The following is a 6,919-nucleotide window of genomic DNA, read 5'->3' on the forward strand; positions in this document are numbered from 1 at the left end:
CCTCAAGCGAAGTGTTGGATGAGTTTGTGGCCACGAACATTTTGGACAAGACCGCCGACAATGCGGTGCTCCATTCTCAACGGGCAAAGAAGCCTAACCTTGCATTGAAGGCCAAGCTCATCGTTAAAGAAGAAGAAGAGGAAGAAGAGGAGAGCAACCCCGAAGATACGAAGTATGCATATCATAAACACATGGCACTTGCTTCAAGGAAATTTTGGAGCAAGAAAAACTCGAGGCCAAACTTTAGCAAAAACAACTCGGTGGCACGAGGGTCAAGCAACGTGTAAGGACTTGATACAATTGCGGCAACATGAGTCATTTTGTTGCGGAATGCCCATATGAGAAGAGGGAGGACAATGGTGGCAAGCTCATCCAAAAGGACAAGGCCAAGTCGTTCCCCAACAAGAACAACTTCACCAAGAAGACTCCTCCGAAGGCATTGGTTGTACAAGAAGAGTACAATGAGGATGATCACGATGATGAAGATGATGAGTCGGTTTCCATGGCCTCCATTGCCATTGCGACGACTTCACGGGTGTCTCTCTTCGACTCACCCAATGAGAGCATCACCGCCAAGTGCCTCATGGCTAAAGCCACCAACAAGGTAACCCCCAATATCAAAACTACCATCATTAATCATCCTTCTCCGATAGATAGTATTAATGAACTTGAGGGAGCTAATGTGGAGGCTAACGAGTTTGAGGCCATTATGGGCAAACTCAAGGGAAAATCCAAGAAGCACTTTGTTGCTCTCTTGGAACAACTTGGTGAAGCCAATGACATGATCGAGGCTCACGAAGACACCATCACTAAGATGGAAGGGCATAGTCGTGACTATGCCGATGAGATTTTGGATCTTTCCAATGCTCTTGAGGAAGAGTGTGGTCTTCGTTTGGCTCTTGAGGAGTCACACAACGTTGATCATGCTAAGTTAAAGAAAGATTATGATCATGTCCTCATAGTTTCTCATGTGCTAAACTCCGAGAAGGCCGAACTTGAGGTTGATCTTGCTAGACTCAAAGAGGAGTTTGATCTACTTGACAAGGCTCACAAGGTCTTGAAGGGTGCTCATGCTAGCCTCAAAGAGTCTCATGATCAACTTCAAGTAAAGCTAACCAAGGAAAAGGCCACTTTCCCTTGTATGATGTTAATTGATAATGGAAATGCTACTAACCCGTGTTGTGAGCATGTGCATCTCGTTGAGGAGAACTCTAAGCTAAAGGGGCAACTTGAGAGAGGTCTTGCGACTTGCATACAAGGCAAGAAGAACCTCAACGATCTCTTGATCAACCAAAAGGGAGTTGTGGCCAAGGAAGGGGTTGGGTACGTGCCCGACTCCAAGAACAAGAAGAAGAATGACAAGACCAAACGACCTCCTCCTCTCATGCAAACCTTTGTGAAGGAGGGAGAGAGTGCCTCCGAGGAGAGAAGAAGAACAATGTCAAGAAGGGCAATGTCACCCCTCCCAACAAAGCCGGCGATTTTAATCCTTCTTATGTGTTATGTCGTGCTAGTGATGGGCATGTTTATGCCAAATTTGTTGGTTCTCCTCATGAATACATTGAATGGTCTATTTGGGTTCCAAAAACCCTTGTTACTAACATCAAAGGACCCATTACAAAATGGGTACCTAAAACCAAGCATTGATCTCTTGTAGGTGTTTGCTTCCGGTGGGGGATCATGGTTGCTCGATAGCGGAGCTACAAATCATATGACCGGAAGCAAGGACTTGGTGGTGGACGTGCACAAGGTTCCATCTATGCCCACCAATGTCGAGTGGGGCGACACCTCATCTTCTAAGGTATTGGGACTTGGCAAGGTGGTCATCTCTCATGATCTCATGATCGAGAAGGTCATGCTTGTTGAGTCCCTTGCATACAATTTACTTTCCGTTTGTCAACTTGCAATCATGGGCTTTGCCACTTTATTTGATATCGATACCATGGCCCTCTTGTGGAGCAAGACTCTTAAAGTAGCCTTTGTTGGGCATGTCGAGAACGGTCTATATGTGAATAACTTTTCGGAGCGACCCACTAAGACCGCGACATGCCTAATGGCTAAAGTTGATGTGGGATGGCTTTGGCATCGCCATTTAGCCCATGTCAATATGAGATCTTTGCAAAGTCTTCTCAAGGGGGACCATGTCTGTGGACTAACGAATGTTAGTTTTGCTAAAGATCGTGCTTGCAGTGCCTGTATCGAAGGAAAGCTACATGAGAAGGCTCACCCTCCCACGACTATCATTTATTCGAAGAGGCCTTTGGAGCTCCTTCACATGGATCTCTTTGGGCCTCCATCCTTCTATAGTCTTGGAGGTAGGAAGTATTGCTTGGTGATTGTGGATGACTACTCAAGGTACACGTGGGTGTATTTCTTCAAGAGGAAGAGAGAGACCCAAGAAACCGTCATTGACTTTGCAAATGAAGCACAACGTCAACACAATGCAAAGATCTTGACAATAAGAAGTGACAACGGCACCGAGTTCAAGAACTACACCTTGGATGAATTTCTTAGTGATGAGGGAATCAAGCATCAATATTCCGCACCATACACCCCTCAACAAAATGGTGTTGTGGAGAGGAAGAACCGGACGTTGATGGATGCGGCAAGGACCATGATGGTAGAGTTCAAGTCTCCGTACAACTTTTCGGCCGAAGCCATCAACACCGCGTGTCATGCATCCAATCGGCTCTACCTCCGCACGGGCTTGAGAAAGACTCCATATGAGATACTCACCGGTAACAAGCCCAATCTCAAGTACTTCCGGGTATTCGGGTGTAAGTGTTTCATTCTCAAGAAAGGTGTTCGGTTGTCTAAATTTGAGGCTAGAGCTTATGAGGGCATATTTGTTGGTTATGCTACAAACTCTCATGCTTACCGTGTCCTCAATAAATCCACGAGACTTATTGAGGAGACGTGTAACATGGAGTTTGATGAGAATAACGGCTCCCAAGTGGAGCAAAGTGGCACTTGTGATGTAGGTGATGAAATTCCTCCCCAAGCCATAAGAAGAATGGGTGTTGGCTTTATCCTACCCATTGAGGAACCCCTTGTGGCCGAAGGAGAAGGACAAAGCTCCACTCAAGTGGAGCCATCACCAACTCAAGGCCCACACGCTTCCGAAGAACAACATGAAGGCCCTCATCCTCAAGAACATGACCAAGGGCAAGATCACGCTCAAGACGGTGTTGACACATCAAGTGATGCCCAAGGTCAAGTTCTCTCCTCCGAGCAAGTTCAAGAACAAGAACAAGCCCAAGATGACGCTCAAGATGATCAAGTGACCACTCCTCGTCTCACCCCCGAGGAGGAATTAGAGCGCCGTGCCGCCAAGGTTGCTTCCAAGCTCTCCACCAAGGATCATCTCATGACGAATGTGCTTGGAAGCTTAAGAAAGGGGGTAAGCACTCGTAGACAATTAGCAAATTATTGTGAGCATCACGCGTTTGTCTCTTGTGTGGAACCCCACAAGCTCTATGAAGCGCTAGAAGATCCGGATTGGCTCAATGCCATGCATGAAGAACTCAACAACTTCGAGCGCAACAAAGTGTGGAGATTGGTGCCAAGACCGACCGGGAATCACAATGTCATAGGAACCAAGTGGATATTTAAGAACAAGCAAGATGCCCATGGGATTATCATTCGCAACAAGGCTCGTTTGGTAGCACAAGGCTACTCCCAAGTCGAGGGTATCGACTACGGTGAAACCTTTGCTCCTGTTGCTCATCTTGAATCCATTCGCATGTTGATTGCATATGCTTCTCATCATAACTTTAAGTTACAACAAATGGATGTGAAGAGTGCTTTTCTTAATGGTCCTATTAATGAGCTGGTTTACGTCAAGCAACCCCCCGGGTTCGAGGATCCCTACTTTCCCGATCATGTGTATCAACTCGATAAGGCACTCTATGGCCTTAAACAAGCCCCACGTGCATGGTATGACCACCTCACCGAGTTGTTACAAGACCGTGGTTTTGAAGTTGGGCTAATCGACCCCACTCTTTTTACTAAGAAGGTCAAAGGGGAATTGTTTGTGTGCAAATTATACGTTGATGATATTATCTTTGGTTCTCCTAACAAAGCTTTCAATGAGGAATTTGCCGCTCTCATGACCTCAAAGTTCGAGATGTCCTCCATGGGAGAGTTGAAGTTCTTTCTAGGGTTCGAAGTGAAGCAAAGAAGAGAAGGAACCTTCATCAATCAATCCAAATACACTCAATACATGCTCAAGAGATTCAAGCTAAGTGACATCAAGCCGGCTTCCACTCCAATGCCCACCAAGTGCCAACTTGACTTAGATCCCAATGGTAAAGTGGTGGATCAAAAGGTATATCGTTCCATGATTGGATCCTTGCTTTTCCTTTGTGCATCTAGACCGGACATCATGTTGAGTGTGGGAATTTGTGCACGGTTTCAAGAGGCACCTAAGGAAAGTCACTATGTGGCGGTCAAACAAATCTTTCGATATTTGGCTCATACCCCAAACTTTGGCTTATGGTACCCAAGAGGATCAAACTTCAAGCTTGTAGGGTACTCGGATTCCGATTGGGCAGGAGACAAAGTGGATAGGAAGTCCACTTCCGGAGGGTGCCAATTCCTTGGTTGCTCTTTGGTAAGTTGGTCTTCCAAAAAGCAAAGTTGTGTGTCTCTCTCGTCCACTGAGGCGGAGTATGTTGCCGCCGGTAGTTGTTGTGCACAACTCCTATGGATGAGGCAAACTATAAAGGATTACGGTGTCACTTGTGACAAAGTGCCTCTTTGGTGTGACAATGAAAGTGCCATCAAGATCTCTCTCAAGCCGGTGCAACACTTCAAGACGAAGCATATTGAGATTCGGTATCACTTCATCCGGGATCACATTAGGCGAGGAGAGATCGAGCTCAACTATGTCAACACTCATGACAACCTTGCAGATATTTTCACGAAGCCCTTGGATGAAGCAAGATTTCGCGAGTTAAGGCATGAGCTAAATATCATTGATTCGAGCAATGTGGCTTGAACCCTTGCACACTCCACCACGCTCAATTTGTTGTCTAGTTTAGGTGTAGGCATGGACATAGGGGGAGTGTTGTTCTCTCAATGAACTCCCCCCATTATGCATAAATTGATCAAGTCTTTCACTTTAGCCATTGTTGATGGTACTTGTGTTTCAAAGACGAGTTTTGGTCATAGGCCCAAGGTAAAATCTTCGCGGCGCCATACCTCTTGACTCAAACATAGGTGGCCTCGGCCACCGCCCTCTTTTGAAGAGGTGTGTCTTGGTCATTTGCTCGTGTGCTCTCTTTTCTTGCCGTTTGTGTCTTTCCTTCGAGCAAAAGCTTTGTTTGTTTGGTTGCCGTGGCGTGCTGGGCGGTACTACCACTGGTGGTGCGCGGTACTACCGCTCATAAGCGGTACTACCGCCCCCAGCACGGTACTACCGCTGAGGGACGGGACCAGGGGGTTATATCGGGGCAGGGGGAGGTTTCTTCTCCCCCATTCCCATTCGCCCCCTCTTTCTTCTTCCTCTCTCCAGCCTCCACTCGCCGCGGGAGGGCTCCGGCGGATCTCCGTCTCCGGGGCGTCCCTCTCCATTTCCTTCGATGGAGTCAATCCCCACCCTGTTCTCTTGCCATGGATGCCGGTATTGCCCCCGTTCCTTCTTTCTTTTTGTCTTGTTTTCAGATCTTGTTTCTTAGGGGCAATGGTGGTCGCATCTCTAGATTTTTGGCTAAATCTAGGCTTGATTTTGTTGGAGAAGGCAACTAGACTATCTCGATTAGAGTTTGGTAGGAATATTTTTGAATTTGGCAGGCCGGTAGTGCCGGATCTGACCACGGTAGTAGGAAACCATTGTTTCTCCGCCTTGTGCTGTAGGAGACTGCTGTTTCTCCGCCTCGAGCAGTACTACCGCTCTCGTTGGAGCGGTACTACCGCTTGACCTCGAGCGGTACTACCGCTCTCTTTGGGGTGGTACTACCGCTTGGGCGGTACTACCGCGGGCATGTCACGGTACTACCGCTGCATGCCAATTTCCATCAAATTCCTACCTTACCTTGATTATTTTTGTTGTGTTTGTTGACTTATGCTCGTTCTTTCTGGTTGTTTTGCGTGTTCTTGTGTTTGGCTCCAGGTGATGACCCTTCTGAGCATCAAGCTCGCCGTATCAACCCCGGGCGTGCAACATCAAAACGCTACCGCACCTTTGAGCCAGCCGGTGGTTCCTTGAGCACCCAACCGCCTCCAGCAAGCGCTTTTGCAAGTGTTCACCTCCTCAGCAAACGAAGAGATCTGCCAACAAGCCAAAAGGGAAGACTGTGACTGAGATGACCAACAAGGAGTTTTGGGAGAAGCGGTGCCGCAACCCTATGTGGTGGACCAAGAACCCACTTTGGTCAACCGCCCGTTCTGGAACCGTTTTCAGTTTGCCATCTACTTTGATGTGATCAAGGCCAAGAAGAATCTCTTTGTTGATGTTCGCTCCATTGACACTGATGCTATGGAGAAGGACCCAGAGTACTTTGGCGAAGCCCTTCAGATGTGCACTCAGCTGAACATTCTCAGGATCATGCAATTCAACAAGGATTTCGATGCGGATTTGGTGGCTCAATTCTATGCCACCGTCCATCTTGGGACGGATGTCGACATGACTCTGACATGGATGACCAATGGCAAGCTGCTTTCCGTCAAGTGGAAGGCTTTCATGGAGTTACTTGATGTGGTGGATAACGGGCTTGAGACTCCTGTCGGTTTCTGCCCTCACCGCAATGCTACGTCCACCCACAAGCAAGCCCTTTGGCCCTACTGCACTGTGAAAGTTCACCCAGTAACTGAGAAGAAGACCTATGAGCTGTCTTCGTATCTGGACATTCTTCATCGCATCTTCCGTGAGACTCTCTTCCCTCGGATCGGGAATCTGGATATGGTCCACTCTTACCTC

This window comes from Triticum urartu, chromosome 4 (genome assembly GCF_003073215.2).
Source record: "Triticum urartu cultivar G1812 chromosome 4, Tu2.1, whole genome shotgun sequence".
Classification (NCBI taxonomy): domain Eukaryota; kingdom Viridiplantae; phylum Streptophyta; class Magnoliopsida; order Poales; family Poaceae; genus Triticum; species Triticum urartu.